The following is a 20692-nucleotide window of genomic DNA, read 5'->3' as shown; positions in this document are numbered from 1 at the left end:
GTGACTTGTCTTTTTAAGGAGACGCAGCACAGGTGTCCAAAATAACACCTTGGTGCATGGGCGCAGCTTCCTGAGCATTGTTATTTGCTGTACAGGAGTGTGCGCTATTGTGATCTCTTGGCCATGCGCTGTGAGCGCTGCCTGTCTTCTGACCTCATTTCATGTTGGCCGTTGCGGTTAGTGATGGGCATGAATCCCAGACCCGCAGTGTGTTTTCAAAAATTCAAACTGCGTGGCTGGGATTCGTGGCCTTGTGCAGTAAATATGTTTGCCGCTCACACATGTCCTTATACCTGCTTCAGACTGGGCGGCCTCAGCTGATCCCTTATCGCCTACCACGGCCATGAGGCCGCACAGTCTGAAGAAGGCGGAAGGAGATGAGTTAAGACAGGCGAACATATGCACTGCACATGCCCATCAATCACACCCTTGCAGCCAAAATATATGAGACAACGAGGGGGGTTGTGTCGGGCAGGGCGGACGCACAGGCACAGGCAGCCAACCAATGATGTCAGAAGACGGGCAGCGCTACCAATGGGGGTGCTGCGTGTCATTAAAAAGGAAAGTCACACCTCAGGGACATTGTAATGGTCTGTAATGAGACACATTTTGTACGTGTTTAATTCAACGTGGGCAAGGAGAAAAAATCAGCCACCTTGTACAAATGCAGCAGTACTGCTGTACTAGGTGGCTGTTATACATAGAAACACCTGGGGGGGGTGGGGCCAGGTTCCCTTTAATTTAATTTCAGTTCAGGTGCCTGCATGGCGTTTGCAGGACACGTTGCCAGCTACACAGCAGGGGAACAGCTGGCGGTGCTGAACCCCACTGACACATTGACTGGTGTTTTTCTCTGTGCAGCTAGCACGTCCGGGCAAAAACTGGCGGTGTTATAGCCCAGGGGCAGCAGGAGGAGGAGAGGAGCAGAGTGTAGGCCGAAGCCTGCACTGGTGGCAGCTTTTGGTCTGTTGTGCCAGCGTGGCTTGTGCTGGACACGATGCCGGCTACACAGCAGGGGAACAGCTGGCGGTGCTGAACCCCACTAACACATTGGCGGGTGTTTTTCTCTGTGCAGCTAGCAGTTCCGGGCAAAAGCTGGCGGTGCTGAACCCCACTGACACATCAGCTAGTGTTTTTTCTGTGTAGACAACACTTCCAGGTGGCAACTGACAGTGTTGAAACCCAGGGAATCAAAGAGGATCAGAGTGTAGGCCGAAGCCTGCAGTGGAGCAAGTTGAAAGGGAACCTTTAACCCCCCCCCAGGCATTTGTTGCTGAAAGAGCCATCTTGTACAGCAGTAGTACTGCACATGGAAAATGGTGGCTCCTAAAATTATGCTCCTTGCAAACGCTGAAGTACACACTCATATAATGTGTCCCCTCACACCGTCAAACCGTCCCGGAAGTGGGACTTTCCTTTGTAATGTGACACAGCACAGCCGTCATTCCAACCCCCTTGGTGCCGTGCGCCACCTCCTCAACGTTGTTTGGTTCTGTCACGGAGCCCGCGCTGTAATACTATCCCTTGGCCATGCACAGTTAGCGGTGCCCGTCTTCTGACATCATTTAGGTGTCAGGCTGGCAGTGCCTGTGCGTCCAAGCTGCCCGAGATCCAACCTCGCAGTGTCATCTAATGTAATCCCACTGCGGGCCAGGGATCCATGGGCATGCGCAGTGCATATCATCGCCTCTCACTCACCTCCTTCCTGCTTCTTCAGACTGTGCGGCGTCACGGCCGTGGCATGCTATTAGGGATCAGCTGACGCCGCCTAGTCTGAAGAAGCGTGAAGAAGGGGAGTGAGAGGCTAGTATATGCACTGCGCATGGCCATGGATACCAGGCCCACTGTGGGATCACATTAGACGACACTGCGAGGTGTGATTTCGGGCAGCGTGGACGCACAGGCGCAGCCAGGACGACAACAAATGATGTCAGAGGACGGGCAGCGCAAACTGTGCATGGCCAAGGGATAACATAACAGCGCAGGGTCCATGACGGAATCAAACAACGCTAAGGAGGCAGCGCACGGTGCCAAGGGGGTAGCAATGACGGCTGTGCTGCGTCACATTACAAAGGAAAGTCCCACCTCCAGGACGGTTGGACGGTGTGAGGGGACACATTACATGAGTGTGTAGTTCAGCGTTTGCAAGGAGCATAATTTCAAGAGCGACCTTTTCCTTGTGCAGTATTAGTGCTGCACAAGGTGGCTCTTTCAGTAACAAACGCCTAGGGGGGGGGGGCAGGTCCCCTTACATTTTAGTTGTGCCAGCGTGGCGGTCGCATGACACGTTGCCGGATACACAGCTGGGGATCAGTTGACGTTACTGAACCCCAATAACAGAGGAGCGACTGTTGACTGTGCAGACAGCACTTCCAGGCACCAACTGGCGGTGTTAGAGCCCAGGGACAGCAGGAGGAGCAGATTGGAGGTATTGCCGCACACACAGCTGGGGATCAGCTGACGTTACTGAACCCCAATAACAGAGGAGCGACTGTTGACTGTGCAGACAGCACTTCCAGGCACCAACTGGCGGTGTTAGAGCCCAGGGACAGCAGGAGGAGCAGATTGGAGGTATTGCCGCACACACAGCTGGGGATCAGCTGACGTTACTGAACCCCAATAACAGAGGAGCGACTGTTGACTGTGCAGACAGCACTTCCAGGCACCAACTGGCGGTGTTAGAGCCCAGGGACAGCAGGAGGAGCAGATTGGAGGTATTGCCGCGCACACAGCTGGGGATCAGCTGACGTTACTGAACCCCAATAACAGAGGAGCGACTGTTGACTGTGCAGACAGCACTTCCAGGCATCAGCTGGCGGTGTTAGAGCCCAGGGACAGCAGGAGGAGCAGATTGGAGGTATTGCCGCACACACAGCTGGGGATCAGCTGACGTTACTGAACCCCAATAACAGAGGAGCGACTGTTGACTGTGCAGACAGCACTTCCAGGCACCAACTGGCGGTGTTAGAGCCCAGGGACAGCAGGAGGAGCAGATTGGAGGTATTGCCGCACACACAGCTGGGGATCAGCTGACGTTACTGAACCCCAATAACAGAGGAGCGACTGTTGACTGTGCAGACAGCACTTCCAGGCACCAACTGGCGGTGTTAGAGCCCAGGGACAGCAGGAGGAGCAGATTGGAGGTATTGCCGCACACACAGCTTGGGATCAGCTAACGTTACTGAACCCCAATAACAGAGGAGCGACTGTTGACTGTGCAGACAGCACTTCCAGGCACCAACTGGCGGTGTTAGAGCCCAGGGACAGCAGGAGGAGCAGATTGGAGGTATTGCCGCACACACAGCTGGGGATCAGCTAACGTTACTGAACCCCAATAACAGAGGAGCGACTGTTGACTGTGCAGACAGCACTTCCAGGCACCAACTGGCGGTGTTAGAGCCCAGGGACAGCAGGAGGAGCAGAGGAACAGAGTGTAGGCCGAAGCCTGATTGGAGCAAGTTGAAAGGGAACCTTTAACCCCCCCCAAGACGTTTGTAGCTGAAAGAGCCATCTTGTGCAGCACTAAGGATGCAAAAGGAAAAGGTTGCTCTTTTAATTATGCTCCTTGCAAACACAGAAGTAAACACTAAAAATGTGTCCCCTTATACCGTAAAACCGTCCCGGAGGTGGGAATTTCCTTCGTAATGGGACGCAGCACAGCTGTCATTCCTATCCCCTTGGTGCCGTGCGCTGCCTCCTCAGCGTTGTTTTAAGCTGTCACGGAGCCTGCGCTGTTCTGTTATCCCTTGGCCATGCCCAATTAGCGCTGCCTGTCTTCTGACATAATTTGGTGTCAGGCTGTCAGTGCCTGTGCGTCCACGCTGCTCCAGATCTCACCTCGCAGTGTCGTCTATTGTAATCCCACTGCGGGCCTTGGATCCATGGGCATGCACAGTGCATATCCTCGACTCTCACTCCCCTCCTTCCCTCTTCTTCAGACTGTGAGGCGTCACGGCCGTGGCATGCTATTAGGGATCAGCTGACGGCGCACAGTCTAAAGAAGGCGGAGGGAGATGGGCGAGAGCCCGAGGTGAAGATATGCACTGCGCATGCCCATGGATCCCAGGCTCGCAGTGTGATTCAATCAGAAGACACTGCGAGGTGGGTTCTTGGGCAGTGCGGGTGCACAGGCGCAGCCATCCTGACACCAAATTATGTCAGAAGACAGGCAGCGCAAACTGGCCATGGCCAAGGGATAACAGAACAGCGCAGGCTCCGTGACAGCTTAAAACAACGCTGAGGAGGCAGCGCATGGCACCAAGGGGGTGGGAATGACGGCTGTGCTGCATCACATTATGAAGGAAAGTCCCAGCTCCGGGACGGTATAACGGTATCAGTGAACACATTTTATAAGTGTTAAGTTCTGCGTGTGCAAGGAGCTAAAATAAAAGAGCTACCTTTTCCTTGTGCAACATTACTGCTGCACAAGATGGCTCTTTCAGTAACAAACGCCGAGGGGGGGGGACAGGTTCCCTTACATTTAGGTTGTTGTGCCAGCGTGGCGGTCGCAGGACACATTGCCGGCTACACAGCTGGGGATCAGCTGACGTTACTGAAACCCAATAACACTGGGTCGTATGTTTAGACTGTGCAGCCTGCACTTCTGAGCCGCAACTGGCGGTGTTGGAGCCCAGGAATAGCAGTTCAGGTGGTAGAAAGATGAACACATCAGGAGACCTGGATGACACCCAATTACTTAATCAGGCAGAGGAGTGGCAAATTCCTGCGAGATCCAGGCCTGGTTCATTTTCAGGAAAGTAAGCCGGTCAACGTTATCGGAGGATAGTCGCATGCGACGGTCTGTTAGTACACCACCTGCGGCACTAAAGACACGTTCCGATAAGACACTAGCCGCAGGGCAAGCCAGCACCTCCAATGCATACTGGCTTAGCTCTGGCCATGTATCCAGCTTAGAGACCCAAAACTTGAACGGGGAAGAGCCGTCTGGGAGTACACTAAGAGGGCAAGCCATGTAGTCTGTCACCATCTGACGGAACCGTTGCCTCCTACTGACTGGAGCCGCCGGTGTAGACATTTGGGGCGGGCACACAAAAGTTTTCCACAGTTGTGCCATACTTGGCTTGCCTTGGGCAGAGGCACTGCTTCTGCTCCCTCTTTGTGCAGAGCCTCCTTCTCCACTGCCTCGACGCACTGAGCTGCTTTGTAAAGCACTAGCAGCACTCCTCTCAGTTGGACTGTAGAAGATGATGGAATTCACCAGTGTGTCGTGGTACTCCCGCATTTTACGCTCCCGTGTCAACGCCGGGATGAGGTTTTGGACATTGTCACGGAAGTGAGGATCGAGGAGGGCGTACACCCAATAATCAGGCACGTTGAGAATGTGGTCGATGCGGCGGTCGTCTCTCAGGCACTGCAACATGAACTCAACCATGTGCTGCAGACTGCCAACTGGCCCAGAAACACTGTCCCCTGCTTGAGACATGATCTCTGCCCGCTCTTCATCACCCCACCCTCGCTGTACACACTGACCACTGGACAATGGTGGAACTCCCTCCTCTGGACGTAGCTCTTCCTCGTCCATTGACTCCTCCTCATCCTCCTCACAAAGGGTCCCCTGCTGACCTCTTTGTGAGGAACCACGTGGCGCTGACTGTCCAGAACCTGATGGAAAAGGTGACTCCTCATCCTCCACCTCTTCCACATCATCCCTTATCCCTTGCAGGGTTTCTTGAAGCAAGCAGATAAGGGGGACAGTCATGCTGACTAGTGCATCATCTGCACTTGCCATCCGCGTGGAATAATCAAAAGGACGCAAAACCTGGCAGACGTCCTTCATAGTGGCCCACTCTGTGGTTGTGAAGTCTGAGCGGCGCTGACTGCGACTTCTTTGCGCCTGATGCAGCTGGTACTCCATTACTGCTTGCTGCTGCTCACACAACCGCTCCAACATATGTAACGTGGAATTCCACCTGGTAGGTAGGTCACATATGATGCGATGTTCAGGAAGGCGAAACCGACGCTGCAGAGCAGCAATGCGGGATCTTGCCAAGCTGGAACACTGCAAGTGAGCACACTCTAGGCGGGCCTTGTGCAGAAGTGCATCAAGATCCGGATAGTCCCTCAGAAAACTCTGCACAGCCAAATTGAGCACATGTGCCAGACATGGGATGTGAGTGAGGTTGCCAAGGCCTAAAGCTGCCACCAGATTTCGGCCATTGTCACACACTACCATGCCTGGCTGGAGATTCGCTGGCACAAACCACACATCGCTCTCCTGCTTTAGGGCATTCCAGAGCTCCTGCGCTGTGTGGCTTCGATTCCCCAAAGAAACTAATTTCAAGACGGCCTGCTGACGTTTGGCCACGGCTGTGCTCATGTCAGTCATAACAGGTAAACGTTCACGGGTCCATGTGGAGGTGGACTGTGACGTATCCTGCAGCGAGGAATCTGAGGAACTGGTGTAAGAGGAGGAGTCAATGCGTACAGACTGGATTCCTGCAATCCTTGGAGTGGGCAGGACACGTCCTGCGCCACTCGCACGGTCTGTACCCGGCTCAACAACATTAACCCAATGGGCAGTGACGGAAAGGTATCGCCCCTGTCCATGTTGACTGGTCCACGCATCGGTGGTGAGGTGGACCTTGCTACTGATGGCGTTCAGTAGCGCATGTTTGATTTGTCCCTCCACATGCTTGTGCAGGGCAGGGACAGCTTGCCTGCTGAAGTAAAAGCGGCTGGGCACCTTGTACTGTGGGACTGCCAATGCCATCAAGTCACGGAAGCTGTCAGTCTCCACCAGCCTGAATGAGAGCATTTCCAGGGACAGAAGTTTGGCAATGCCTGCATTCAGAGCCTGTGCTCGGGGGTGGTTTGCCGAGAATGCCCCCCTTTTCTCCCATGCCTGTACTACCGATGGCTGTAGACTAGGCAGGGAGTGTGAGGATGACTGGGAACGTGGTGCTGTGGGTGGAATTACACTAGGTCTCTGGACAACAGTGCCAGAGGTTCTTCCATGGCGATCCAAGGAGGAAGCCGAACCAGCTGTGCGTGAGCTGTAGGAAGAAGCTACACGAGCTGAAGAGGTGGTAGCTGCCGCTGTTGGTTGGCCTAGGTCTTCAGTGTGTTTTTGGATCTCCACCGCGTGCCTGGTCCGCACATGTTTCCACATATTTGTGGTATTGAGGTTGCTGACACTTTTACCTCTTTTTACTTTCTGATGACACAGCTTGCATTTGACAAAACAAATGTCATCTGCAACTGTGTCAAAAAAGGACCAGGCACTGCAAGTCTTGGGAGCGCCCTTTTTGGCTTTTGAAAGAGACAGGCTCCTAACTGGTGCCAAAGTGGAGGCTACAGGCTCCGCAGTCTTCCCCCTCCCTTTCCCTCTTTGGCCCGTTAGGGGAATCTCTTCCTCTGAGCTGCTCCCACCACCTTCCTGTTTCTCACGCCACGATGGGTCAAGGACCTCATCATCTCCACTACCCTCTGCCACCAACTGCTCCTCCTGGGTAGTCTCGGCAGCACAGTACGCACCAGAAAGCGGCACCTGAGTTTCATCATCAGATGCGTACTGCGCTGTGGTCACCGCAGGCACTGACCCACCCGCCTCTTCAGAGTCAGAGAGACAAAGCTGTTGGGCATCACTGCACACTGCCTCTTCTTCCATTTCTCCAATACTGCTTGGCTGGCCCCCTGTTTCCAAGCCAAGAGATTCAGTGAACAGAAGTAGAGACGGCTCCTGTCCTGGGCTCTCTGACTGCCTGGCCAATTTGGCAGGTGGTGAAGAGACAGATGGCTGCTCTCCAGTGGTCTGTGCCTGAGAGGATGTGGCACTAATTGAAGTCGATGCGTTAGCTGCCATCCATCCGACAACGGCTTCAATTTGATCTTCACGCAGCAGCGGTGCACGGCGCTCTCCGACAAAGCTGCGCATGAAGGACTGTTCCCTGCTGAAACTGGGTGATGGTGAGTCACCGGTGCCCGCAGCAGGCACAGAATCACCACGTCCTCTCCCTGCTCCTCTCCCTGCTCCACGCCCACGCCCACGACCCTTACTCCCTGCCCTCTTCATCTTGGTTGACAGATAAAGATAAGCAGAAAAGTACTAAGGCCTTAGTGTGCTTATTCCTGAAATGCTCCTCCTAACAGGTGTAAGAAACACTAATGTTGTAAAATGTGGACTAGACTTTATTATTGATAAAATGTGGCCTACACAAGTGTTAAGTGGTGTTTGGTGAACTTTACTTTTTTTTTTTGGGCAGATCGGGCTACAGAGCGAGTTTAACTCACACGGAGACCGTGCAGACAGCCGTAAACGGCGCTGCAAGGCCCAAAAACCCTCCTCTAGGTTATCCTATCTAGTGTTTTTCCACTATTTTGCTGGAGACGGGTGGAAAGACACTAATAGGAAATTGTTTACAAAATTTTCAACATTCTGCACTAGTTGAAAAAAAAGGAAAAGTTATTTAACGGTATGAGGCAGTGACAAACCCTGAGCTGAATACAACGGGCTGTCGCTGCACACAGACTACAGGGTGAACTGCGCTCACACGGAGACCGTGCAGACAGCTGTAAACGGCGCTGCAAGGCCCAAAAACCCTCCTCTAGGTTATCCTATCTAGTGTTTTTCCACTATTTTGCTGGAGACGGGTGGAAAGACACTAATAGGAATTTTTTAAATAATTTTTAAACAGGCTGCACTAGTTGAAAAAAAGGAAAAGTTTTTTAACGGTATGAGGCAGTGACAAACCCTGAGCTGAATACAACGGGCTGTGGCTGCACACAGACTACAGGGCGAGCTGCGCTCACACGGAGACCGTGCAGACAGCCATAAAAGGCGCTGCAAGGCCCAAAAACCCTCCTCTAGGTTATCCTATCTAGTGTTTTTCCACTATTTTGCTGGAGACGGGTGGAAGGACACTAATAGGAAATTTTTAAATAATTTTTAAACAGGCTGCACTAGTTGAAAAAAAGGACAAGTTATTTAACGGTATGAGGCAGTGACAAACCCTGAGCTGAATACAACGGGCTGTCGCTGCACACAGACTACAGGGCGAGCTGCGCTCACACGGAGACCGTGCAGACAGCCGTAAACGGCGCTGCAAGGCCCAAAAACCCTCCTCTAGGTTATCCTATCTAGTGTTTTTCCACTATTTGGCTGGAGACGGGTGGAAAGACACTAATAGGAAATTTAAAAAAAAATTTTCAACAGGCTGCACTATTTGAAAAAAGGACAAGTTATTTTACAGTATGAGGCAGTGACAAACCCTGAGCTGAATACAACCGGCTGTGGCTGCACACAGACTACAGGGCGAGCTGCACTCACACGGAGACCATGCAGACAGCCGTAAACAGCGCTGCAAGGCCCAAAAACCCCCCTCTAGGTTATCCTATCTAGTGTTTTTCCACTATTTTGCTGGAGACGGGTGGAAGGACACTAATAGGAAATTTTTAAATAATTTTTAAACAGGCTGCACTAGTTGAAAAAAAGGACAAGTTATTTAACGGTATGAGGCAGTGACAAACCCTGAGCTGAATACAACGGGCTGTCGCTGCACACAGACTACAGGGCGAGCTGCGCTCACACGGAGACCGTGCAGACAGCCGTAAACGGCGCTGCAAGGCCCAAAAACCCTCCTCTAGGTTATCCTATCTAGTGTTTTTCCACTATTTGGCTGGAGACGGGTGGAAAGACACTAATAGGAAATTTAAAAAAAATTTTTCAACAGGCTGCACTATTTGAAAAAAGGACAAGTTATTTTACAGTATGAGGCAGTGACAAACCCTGAGCTGAATACAACCGGCTGTGGCTGCACACAGACTACAGGGCGAGCTGCGCTCACACGGAGACCATGCAGACAGCCGTAAACAGCGCTGCAAGGCCCAAAAACCCCCCTCTAGGTTATCCTATCTAGTGTTTTTCCACTATTTGGCTGGAGACGGGTGGAAAGACACTAATAGGAAATTTTAGAAAAAATGTGCAGCAGGCTGCACTATGAGCAAAAAGGACAATGGATAGAACTGTGTGAGGCAGTGTGAACCCCCCCTGAGCTGAATACAACCTGGTATATGGCTGCACACAGACTACAGAGTGAGCTGCACACACACACACACTGAGACCTTGCAGAACGCTGTTAAAACAGCGCTGCAAGGCAAGAGCAAGGTGAACTGAACAGTGAACACAGCGTTTGCTAAATTAGCCTTGGAAAAGCAAAATAAAGCAATTAGCTATCTCAACTGGCCCTCAGTTAGAACACAGCGTCCTGTCCCTAACTGAAATCACAGCAGAGTGAGCGCAAAATGGCGGCAGCGTTTTTTATAGTGCAGAGTGACATCAATTCAGCAGCCAATCACAGCCTTGCCAGTACTTACATGCCCACCATGCTAAACAGGATGTGCCCACACTTCCATTCATACCTCATTGGCTGCTGCGTTCAGTTTGAATTCTGGGAACTTCCGATTCCGGTATCCGATACGCGGGAAGTATCGGAATTCGGTATCGGAATTCCGATACCGCAAGTATCGGCCGATACCCGATACTTGCGGTATCGGAATGCTCAACACTAGTGAAGATATTAAAGAAAGTCATGTAGCAGCTATATTGTTGTGCAGTTTACCAGATTCGTATACAGCCTTGATAAATGCCCTTGAGACGAGACCAGAAACTGACATTACATTAGATTTTGTGAAAACAAGACTAATAGATGAATATCAGAGAAGAAAAGAACAAAGAAATGATTCTTCTACTGAAAAGGACAGTGAAAACGCTCTTAAAGCTACAGAATTCAAAAAACTCTATAATAAAGAGACAAGAGAATGCTTCAGATGTAAGAAAAAAGGTCATTTAAAGAAAGACTGTACCATATGGAAAGCAGAACAACAAAAATTACAACATGAAAAGCATACACAGAAAGTAAAAAACACAATTTCCGATTCATGTGAGAATAATTGGAATGGCACATTTAAAGTAACAGACAAGAAATCATCACTTGGTTGGCTTATTGATTCAGGAGCAACGAGTCATATGACAAGTGACAAGAAATTTTTTACTGATCTTGATTTAGATAAGAAAGAAGCCATTTATCTTGCAGATGGAAGCAAAATAACCGCAGAAGGTATCGGACAAGGTATGCTAAATTGTTCAAACAAGTTCGGACAAGATTCAAAGATACTTGTACAAGATGTGTTGTATGTTCCAAAATTGGAAGGCGGATTATTATCTGTGAAACGTTTAACAGCAAAAGGACTTACAGTGAAATTCAAAGACAATGAGTGTGCAATTATTGCAGGAAACAAGGTGATAACTAGTGTTGAGCATTCCGATACCGCAAGTATCGGGTATCGGCCGATACTTGCGGTATCGGAATTCCGATACCGAGATCCGATATTTTTGTGATATCGAGTATCGGTATCGGAAGTGTAAAATAAAGAATTAAAATAAAAAATATTGTTATATTCACCTCTCCGGCGGCCCCTGGACATCAGCGCGAGGAACCGGCGTCCGGCACGGCTTCTTTGTTCAAAATGAGCGCCTTTAGGACCTGCGGAATGACGTCGCGGCTTCTGATTGGTCGCGTGCCGCCCATGTGACCGCCACGCGACCAATCAGAAGCCGCGACGTCATTCCTCAGATAAATTCCTAGAATGAGCGCCTTTAGGACCTGAGGAATGACGTCGCGGCTTCTGATTGGTCGCGTGGCGGTCACATGGGCGGCACGCGACCAATCAGAAGCCGCGACGTCATTCCGCAGGTCCTAAAGGCGCTCATTTTGAACAAAGAAGCCGTGCCGGACGCCGGTTCCTCGCGCTGATGTCCAGGGGCCGCCGGAGAGGTGAATATAACAATATTTTTTATTTTAATTCTTTATTTTACACTTTAATATGGATCCCAGGGCCTGAAGGAGAGTTTCCTCTCCTTCAGACCCTGGAAACCATGAGGATACCTTCCGATACTTGGTGTCCCATTGACTTGTATTGGTATCGGATATCGGTATCGGCGATATCCGATACTTTTCGGGTATCGGCCGATACTATCCGATACCGATACTTTCAAGTATCGGACGGTATCGCTCAACACTAGTGATAACCAAAGTCAAGGCAGATGAACAATTATATCATTTTGACACACCAAAGGAACAGATGAAGGTATGTACACATGATCACAAAAACTGTATTCACATGTGGCATAGACGTCTAGGACATAGACACCCTGACAGTATAAGGGAACTACAGAGAAAAGAATTGACAAAAGATTTAAAGATATCAGATTGCTCAATTACCATAAGATGTGATTGTTGTATAAAATCCAAAGCCACAAGGATATCTATTCCAAAAGAAAGTGAGATGAAAAGCGAAAGACCACTTGATTTGGTGCATACTGACGTATGTGGACCCATGAAAGTGACTACATCAGGAGGCAATAGATACATGTTGACTTTTATAGACGATTACTCAAGATACACAGTCACATACTTAATTAAAAACAAAAGTGAAGTTTTTGATAAACTTGTAGACTATGTAACAAGATCAAGTAACAAATTTCAAAGGAAGCCAATTGTCATCAGAAGTGATAATGGAGGTGAATTTACAGGTCACAGAATAGAAGACTACTTAAGACAAAATGGAATAGAACACCAGAAAACGGTTCCATACACACCTGAACAAAATGGAGTAGCAGAAAGAAAAAACAGAACTCTAACAGAGATGATAAGATGTATGCTGACGGATTCCAAACTACCAGAGAAATATTGGGGTGAGGCAGCAATGACAGCTACTTATCTACAGAACCGACTTTTTTCCAGAAAACTGAAGAAAACTCTATATGAACTGTGGCAAGGTATGAAACCAAGTGTCAATCATTTAAAAGTTTTTGGATGTAAAGTTTTCATATTCATTCCAACAGAAAAATGTTCCAAACTTCAAAACAGATCCATGGAAGGAATATTTGTTGGATATAGTGAAAATTGCAAAGGATACAGAATCCTAGATCCCAAAACAGACAGAGTTACGGTGAGTAACAGTGTGACATTCATTGAAGATTTGAATGAAGACATTATGATTTCAGTTGAAACAAAAAATGAGAAAACCAATAATGACACAACTGAAGAAATATCTGATGAGAAAGAAGTAGAAATTAATGAAGAACAAAATACTGAAAGTGAAGAATCACAACTACAAACAGACACAGAACCAAGACGTTCAATGAGAGAGAACAAAGGAAAACCACCAAAACGTCTCTCATACAAGACAAGCACAAGAAAAATCTATGAGCCTACTTCTTGGGAAGAAATATCTAAACTTTCAGTGGAAGAAGCTAATAAATGGATAGAAGCAACAGAAACAGAAATTAAATCCATGCAAGATTCAAATACATGGACACTGACAGATTTACCAGAAGGAAGAAAAACCATAGGATGTAAATGGATTTTTAAAGTTAAATACCAAACAGATGGCACAGCTGAAAGATACCGAGCAAGACTCGTAGCTAAAGGGTATTCTCAAAAATATGGAGAAGACTATGATGAGACATTTGCTCCAGTTGTCAAACACACTACAATAAGAACTTTACTTACAGTTGCAGCAATGAAACAGATGCAACTGAGACATCTGGATGTAAAGAGAGCTTTTCTGAATGGAGATTTAACAGAAGACATTTATATGGAACAACCTCCAGGATTCAAAGATGAAAGAAATCCAAACAAAGTTTGTAAACTACAGAAAAGCATATGTGGTTTAAAGCAAGCAGCTAAAGCGTGGAATGACAAAATCACGGAAGTACTTACAAATGAAAAATTTCAAGGAAGCAAAGCTGATCCATGCTTATACACAAAAAGGCTGATTAATAGATGGATTTACATACTCATATATGTAGACGACATTTTGATTTGTTTTGAACAAAGGGATAACGAAAACATTCTAAAAATCCTGAAGCAACATTTCGAAATCAAAGACTTGGGAAATGTAAAACAATATCTAGGAATACAAGTAGAAAGAGAAGAAGATGGAAGTTTCCTACTGAATCAAAATCACATGATTCAAGACATAACAGAAAAATTTGGATTAAAGGATGCAAAAACAGTAAAGTCTCCAATGGAAACTCATTATCTCAAAGAGATGAACAGTGAACAAAATATGCTACCAAATAATGAAGAATACAGAACAGCAATAGGAAAACTATTGTATCTAGCGACCGTTACAAGACCAGACATCGCAGCAGCAGTAGGAATCCTGAGTAGAAAGGTATCAAAACCAAATAAAGCTGATTGGAATGCCGTGAAGAGAGTAATGCGTTATTTGAAAGGAACTAGCAATGTTAAGCTGAAATTACCCACAAGCGATGATTGCATTTTAACAGGATATGTTGATGCAGATTGGGCTGGAGATCCAACTGACAGAAGATCTACCAGTGGACATATTTTTTTCCTCTCAGGTGGACCAATAAGTTGGACAAGTAAGAAACAGTCAATTGTGACACTATCTTCAACAGAAGCAGAATATGTTGCAGCAGCACATGCGAGTCAAGAAGTACTGTGGTTAAGACAATTGTTGACAGAATTAGGACAACCACAGTTGGCACCAACAAAACTGAAAGAGGACAATCAAGGATGTCTTGTTCTTGCTCAGATGGAAAGAGTCAATCCAAGAACCAAACATATTGATGTGAAATATAATTTCTTGAGAGATCATCAGGAACAAGGAGTCTTGAAGTTAGAGTACTGTCCTACTGAAGAAATGACAGCAGACATTTTCACGAAGGCGTTGAATGCTGATAAACATCAGAGACTAATAAAAAAGTTGGGTTTGATTGAATAAGTCCTTACTGTTGAGAAAGGGTGTTGGCATATGCAACAGATTAGAACTTATTATAAGTGAAAGGAGGACTTTATACTAACCAGACAGCAGATGGCGATAGTGTGTAAAGTTATATACTTGCTGTAATGTGGGGAGGGAAGCTCTCAGTTGTTGGTTGTTTTCTTACATCCTGATTTGCTTTTTTTCATGAATGTGTTGTGTTCAGTGCACGGACTGTGTGACACTGAATTGTATCTCATGTTTATCCAGTATGAAGTGAATACTGTTTACTCAAGATATCTTGCTGATTGAAGCTCTCCTAAGTACAGCGGTGACTGCAAGAAGACGCACTCTGCAACAAGGCTTCGTAGGCCTAACATAACAAAAGTAGGCTGTAGGCACTTTAAAATAGGTTCCAGGGGTACACGGGCAGCAATAGTCTGGTCAGTGGAGGACTATTGGAAGGAGGGACCGCAGACAGGCTTAGTAGGCCTAACATAACAAAAGTAGGCTGTAGGCACTTTAAAATAGCTTCCAGGGGTACACGGGCAGCAGTGGTGTGGTCAGTGGAGGACTATTGGAAGGAAGGACCGCAGACAGGCTTAGTAGGCCTAACATAACAAAAATAGGCTGTAGGCACTTTAAAATAGGTTCCAGGGGTACACGGGCAGCATTGGTCTGGTCAGTGGAGGATTATTGGAAGGAGGGACCGCAGACAGGCTTAGTAGGCCTAACATAACAAAAGTAGGCTGTAGGCACTTTAAAATAGCTTCCAGGGGTACACGGGCAGCAGTGGTGTTGTCAGTGGAGGACTATTGGAAGGAGGGACCGCAGACAGGCTTAGTAGGCCTAACATAACAAAAGTAGGCTGTAGGCAATTTAAAATAGGTTCCAGGGGTACACGGGCAGCATTGGTCTGGTCAGTGGAGGACTATTGAAAGGAGGGACCGCAGACAGGCTTAGTAGGCCTAACATAACAAAAGTAGGCTGTATGCACTTTAAAATAGCTTCCAGGGGTACACGGGCAGCAGTGGTGTGGTCAGTGGAGGACTATTGGAAGGAGGGACCGCAGACAGGCTTAGTAGGCCTAACATAACAAAAGTAGGCTGTAGGCACTTTAAAATAGGTTCCAGGGGTACACGGGCAGCAGTGGTGTGGTCAGTGGAGGACTATTGGAAGGAGGGACCGCAGACAGGCTTAGTAGGCCTAACATAACAAAAGTAGGCTGTAGGCACTTTAAAATAGGTTCCAGGGGTACACGGGCAGCATTGGTCTGGTCAGTGGAGGACTATTGGAAGGAGGGACCGCAGACAGGCTTAGTAGGCCTAACATAACAAAAGTAGGCTGTAGGCACTTTAAAATAGCTTCCAGGGGTACACGGGCAGCATTGGTCTGGTCAGTGGAGGACTATTGGAAGGAGGGACCGCAGACAGGCTTAGTAGGCCTAACATAACAAAAGTAGGCTGTAGGCACTTTAAAATAGCCTCCAGGGGTACACGGGCAGCATTGGTCTGGTCAGTGGAGGACTATTGGAAGGAGGGACCGCAGACAGGCTTAGTAGGCCTAACATAACAAAAGTAGGCTGTAGGCACTTTAAAATAGCTTCCAGGGGTACACGAGCAGCAGTGGTGTGGTCAGTGGAGAACTATTGGAAGGAGGGACCGCAGAAAGGCTTAGTAGGCCTAACATAACAAAAGTAGGCTCTATGTACTTGGAATTATCTTGCAGGGGTACACAGGCAGCATTGGTGTTGTCAGCGGAGGCCGATTGTAAGGAGTGTCTGACAGTTAGTACTCCCAAAAAAATAAATAGATGTTAATGTCTCGCAATACAACAAAACAAAAAAACAAAAGGGTGGCATATTTAGGTACAGGGGTGGGCTCCTCTGGTGTGTTTATGACCTAGTAATTTGGCGCAAAGTATTTACTGGTGTAAATATAGGACACTGCCCCAGACTATTTTAAGTAGCATCATACATGTCAACACATTGGTATTGTCAGTGCCAGGCATTGAAGGATGTCAGCGCATAGACTAAACATTGGTGGAGCTGTGAGAGATAATTTTGCAAATCGTAGACCACTGTTTGAGCTGTGGGGGGGGAAACTGTCTTGTGGCCGGCGGTACAGGCCCAGGGCCCCTCATGTTACAACGGTGTGTCTGACGTTGGTTGCGCGCCACCACCACCAGAAACACTTTATTGTACTATGAGGGACCCAGTGGCAGTGCCGTCGACCAAAAGCGTGCACACCCACCTCTTCAGACAAACGGCACTCTCATGGGTGCTTGCGCCAAGTGGCGAGACCACGGCCCCGTGGGAGTTTGGCCATTTAGGGTGGTGTAGACATGTCGTATGCTGGACAAACAGCTGCTGCAAATTACGAGATTGGAAAACTCAGTCAGAGCAGTCCACAAGCAAGACCTTTTCATTGGAAAGCTAGGTGTCAGCCGGGAAAGGTGGGGCAAAATAATTTGAAATCCAGTTGTGGTTCATTTTAATGAAGGTTAGATCATCAACATTTTGGGTAGCCAGACGAGTCCTTTTTTCGGTTAATATTGAACCAGCAGCACTGAATACTCTTTCTGATAGCACACTAGCTGCTGGGCAAGCAAGCTCCTGCAATGCATATTCTGCCAATTCTGGCCAGGTGTCTAATTTGGATGCCCAGTAATCAAATGGGAATGACGGTTGAGGGAGAACATCGATCAGGGATGAAAAATAGTTAGTAACCATACTGGACAAATGTTGTCTCCTGTCACTTTGAATTGATGCTGCAGTACCTGTCCTGTCTGCGGTCATAGCAAAATCACTCCACAACCTGGTCAGAAAACCCCTCTGTTCAACACCACTTCTGATTTGTGCACCTCTAACACCTCTGGTCTGCTGCCCCCTGCAGCTCGTGTGAGAACGATCACCGGCACTGTGTGCTGGGAATGCCTGAATCAAACGGTCAACAAGAGTTGATTGTTTGGTTGCTAATATTAGTTCCAAGTTCTCATGTGGCATAATATTTTGCAATTTGCCTTTATAGCGAGGATCAAGGAGGCAGGCCAACCAGTAATCGTCATCGGTCATCATTTTAGTAATGCGTGTTTCCCTTTTGAGGATACGTAAGGCATAATCCACCATGTGGGCCAAAGTTCCAGTTGTCAAATCTGCGGTTGTGCTGGGTTGAGGGGCAGTTTCAGGCAAATCTACGTCACTTGTGTCCCTCAAAAAACCAGAACCCGGCCTTGCCACGCCACCAATTTCCAGTAGCCCCGGAGAAGCTTCCTCATTAAAAAAATACTCATCCCCATCATCCTCCTCGTCCTCCTCCTCCTGTTCGCCCGCTACCTCCTCCTGTACACTGCCCTGACAAGACAATGGCTGACTGTCATCAAGGCTTTCCTCTTCCTGTGCTGCAGATGCCTGCTCCTTTATGTGCGTCAAACTTTGCATCAGCAGACGCATTAGGGGGATGCTCATGCTTATTATGGCGTTGTCTGCACTTACCAACCGTGTGCATTCCTCAAAACACTGAAGGACTTGACACGTCTTGTACCTTCGACCACTGCGCACCTGACAACTCCATGTCTGCCATCCTACTGCCTGCCCGTGTATGTGTATCCTCCCACAAATACATAACAGCCCGCCTCTGTTCGCACAGTCTCTGAAGCGTGTGCAGTGTTGAGTTCCACCTTGTTGCAACGTCGATGATTAGGCGATGCTGGGGAAGGTTCAAAGACCGTTGATAGGTCTGTATACGGCTGGAGTGTACGGGCAAACGGCGGATATGCGAGCAAAGTCCGCGCACTTTGAGGAGCAGGTCGGATAACCCCGGATAACTTTTCAGGAAGCACTGAACCACCAGGTTTAAGGTGTGAGCCAGGCAAGGAATGTGTTTCAGTTGGGAAAGGGCGATGGCAGCCATGAAATTCCTTCCGTTATCACTCACTACGTTGCCTGCCTCAAGATCTACAGTGCCCAGACACGACTGCGTTTCTTTCTGCAAGAACTCGGACAGAACTTCCGCGGTGTGTCTGTTGTCGCCCAAACACTTCATAGCCAATGCAGCCTGCTGACGCTTGCCAGTAGCTGCCCCATAATGGGACACCTCGTGTGCAACAGTGGCAGCTGCGGATGGAGTGGTTGTGCCACTGTGGTCTGTGGACGAGCTCTCGCTTCTGCAGGAGGACGAGGAGGAGGAGGGGGGGCGAACGCCTACAGCCAACTGTTTCCTAGACCATGGGCTAGGCAGAACTGTCCCAATATTGCTGTCCCCTGTGGACCCTGCATCCACCACATTAACCCAGTGAGCCGTGATGGACACGTAACGTCCCTGGCCATGCCTACTGGTCCATGCATCTGTTGTCAGGTGCACCTTTGTACTCACAGATTGCCTGAGTGCATGGACGATGCGCTATTTAACATGCTGGTGGAGGGCTGGGATGGCTTTTCTTGAAAAGAAGTGTCGACTGGGTAGCTCGTAGCGTGGTTCAGCGTAGCCCATCAGGGCTTTGAAAGCGTCACTTTCAACTAACCGGTAGGGCATCATCTCTAACGAGATTAGTCTAGCTATGTGGGCATTAAAACCCTTTGTACACGGATGCGAGGATGAGTACTTCCTTTTTCTAACGAGAGTCTCATGTAGGGTGAGCTGGACTGGAAAGCTGGAGATCGTGGAACTAGCGGGGGTGCCGATGGACATGGCAGACTGAGAGACGGTTGGAGACGGTATTCTTGCCAGTGCCCTTGATGCAGTGTTTCCTACTACGAAACTGGTGATTCCCTGACCCTGACTGCTTTGGCCTGGCAACGAAACCTGCACAGATACTGCAGGTGGTGCGGAAAATGGTGGCCTTACAGTGACGGAAGGGATGTAGCGTTGCTGACTAGCTTCATTGGCCGAGGGTGCTACAACCTTAAGGGACGTTTGGTAGTTAGTCCAGGCTTGCAAATGCATGGTGGTTAAATGTCTATGCATGCAACTTGTATTTAGACTTTTCTGATTCTGACCTCTGCTTAAGGTAGTTGAACATTTTTGACAGATGACTTTGCGCTGATCAATTGGATGTTGTTTAAAAAAATGCCAGACTGCACTCTTTCTAGCATCGGATACCTTTTGAGGCATTGCAGACTGAGCTTCTTTATCCGGATGGCCACGTTGTCCTCCAACTGGTTTTGGCTTTGCCACGCGTTTTGGGCCAGATATGGGCCCGGCAGATGGAACCTGTTGCGATGTTGATGCCTTCTGCGGCCCTTCCTCCTCCGCTTCAGAACTACTGCCACCTGCACGCTGTTCCCCCAATGGCTGCCAATCGGGGTCAACAACTGGGTCATCTATGACCTCCTCTTCTATCTCATGTGCAAGTTCGTCTGTGTTACCGTGTAAGCCCGTGGTATAGCGTTTGTGACGGGGCACCATAGTCTCATCAGGGTCTGATTCTGGATCAGTACACTGCAAGGGCAATGTGGTGGTCTGAGTCAAAGGAACAGCATAGTAATCTGGCTGTGGCTGTGCATCTGTGCACTCCATGTCCGATTCAACTTGTAATGGGCATGGCCTGTTAACTGTTTCACTTTCTAACCCAGGAACGGTATGTGTAAAGAGCTCCATGGAGTAACCCGTTGTGTCGCCTGACGCATCCTTCTCTGTTGTTGTTTTTGCTGAACAGGACAATGGAGCAACTTGTCCCTGAGCATGAACATCCACTAACGACGCGCTGCTTTTACATTTACCAGTTTCAGAAGAGGAGGCAAAAGAGCTAGAGGCTGAGTCAGCAAGGAAAGCCAAAACTTGCTCTTGCTGCTCCGGCTTTAAAAGCGGTTTTCTTACTCCCAGAAAAGGGAGCGTTTGAGGCCTTGTGTAGCCAGACGACGAACCTGGCTCCACAGCTCGAGACTTAGGTGCTATATTGTTTTTCCCACGACCACCTGATGCTCCACCACCACAACCATCAT

This window comes from Ranitomeya imitator, chromosome 4, assembly GCF_032444005.1.
Source record: "Ranitomeya imitator isolate aRanImi1 chromosome 4, aRanImi1.pri, whole genome shotgun sequence".
Classification (NCBI taxonomy): domain Eukaryota; kingdom Metazoa; phylum Chordata; class Amphibia; order Anura; family Dendrobatidae; genus Ranitomeya; species Ranitomeya imitator.
The sequence above is the reverse complement of the archived record's forward strand: the minus strand, read 5'-3'. Positions refer to the sequence as shown.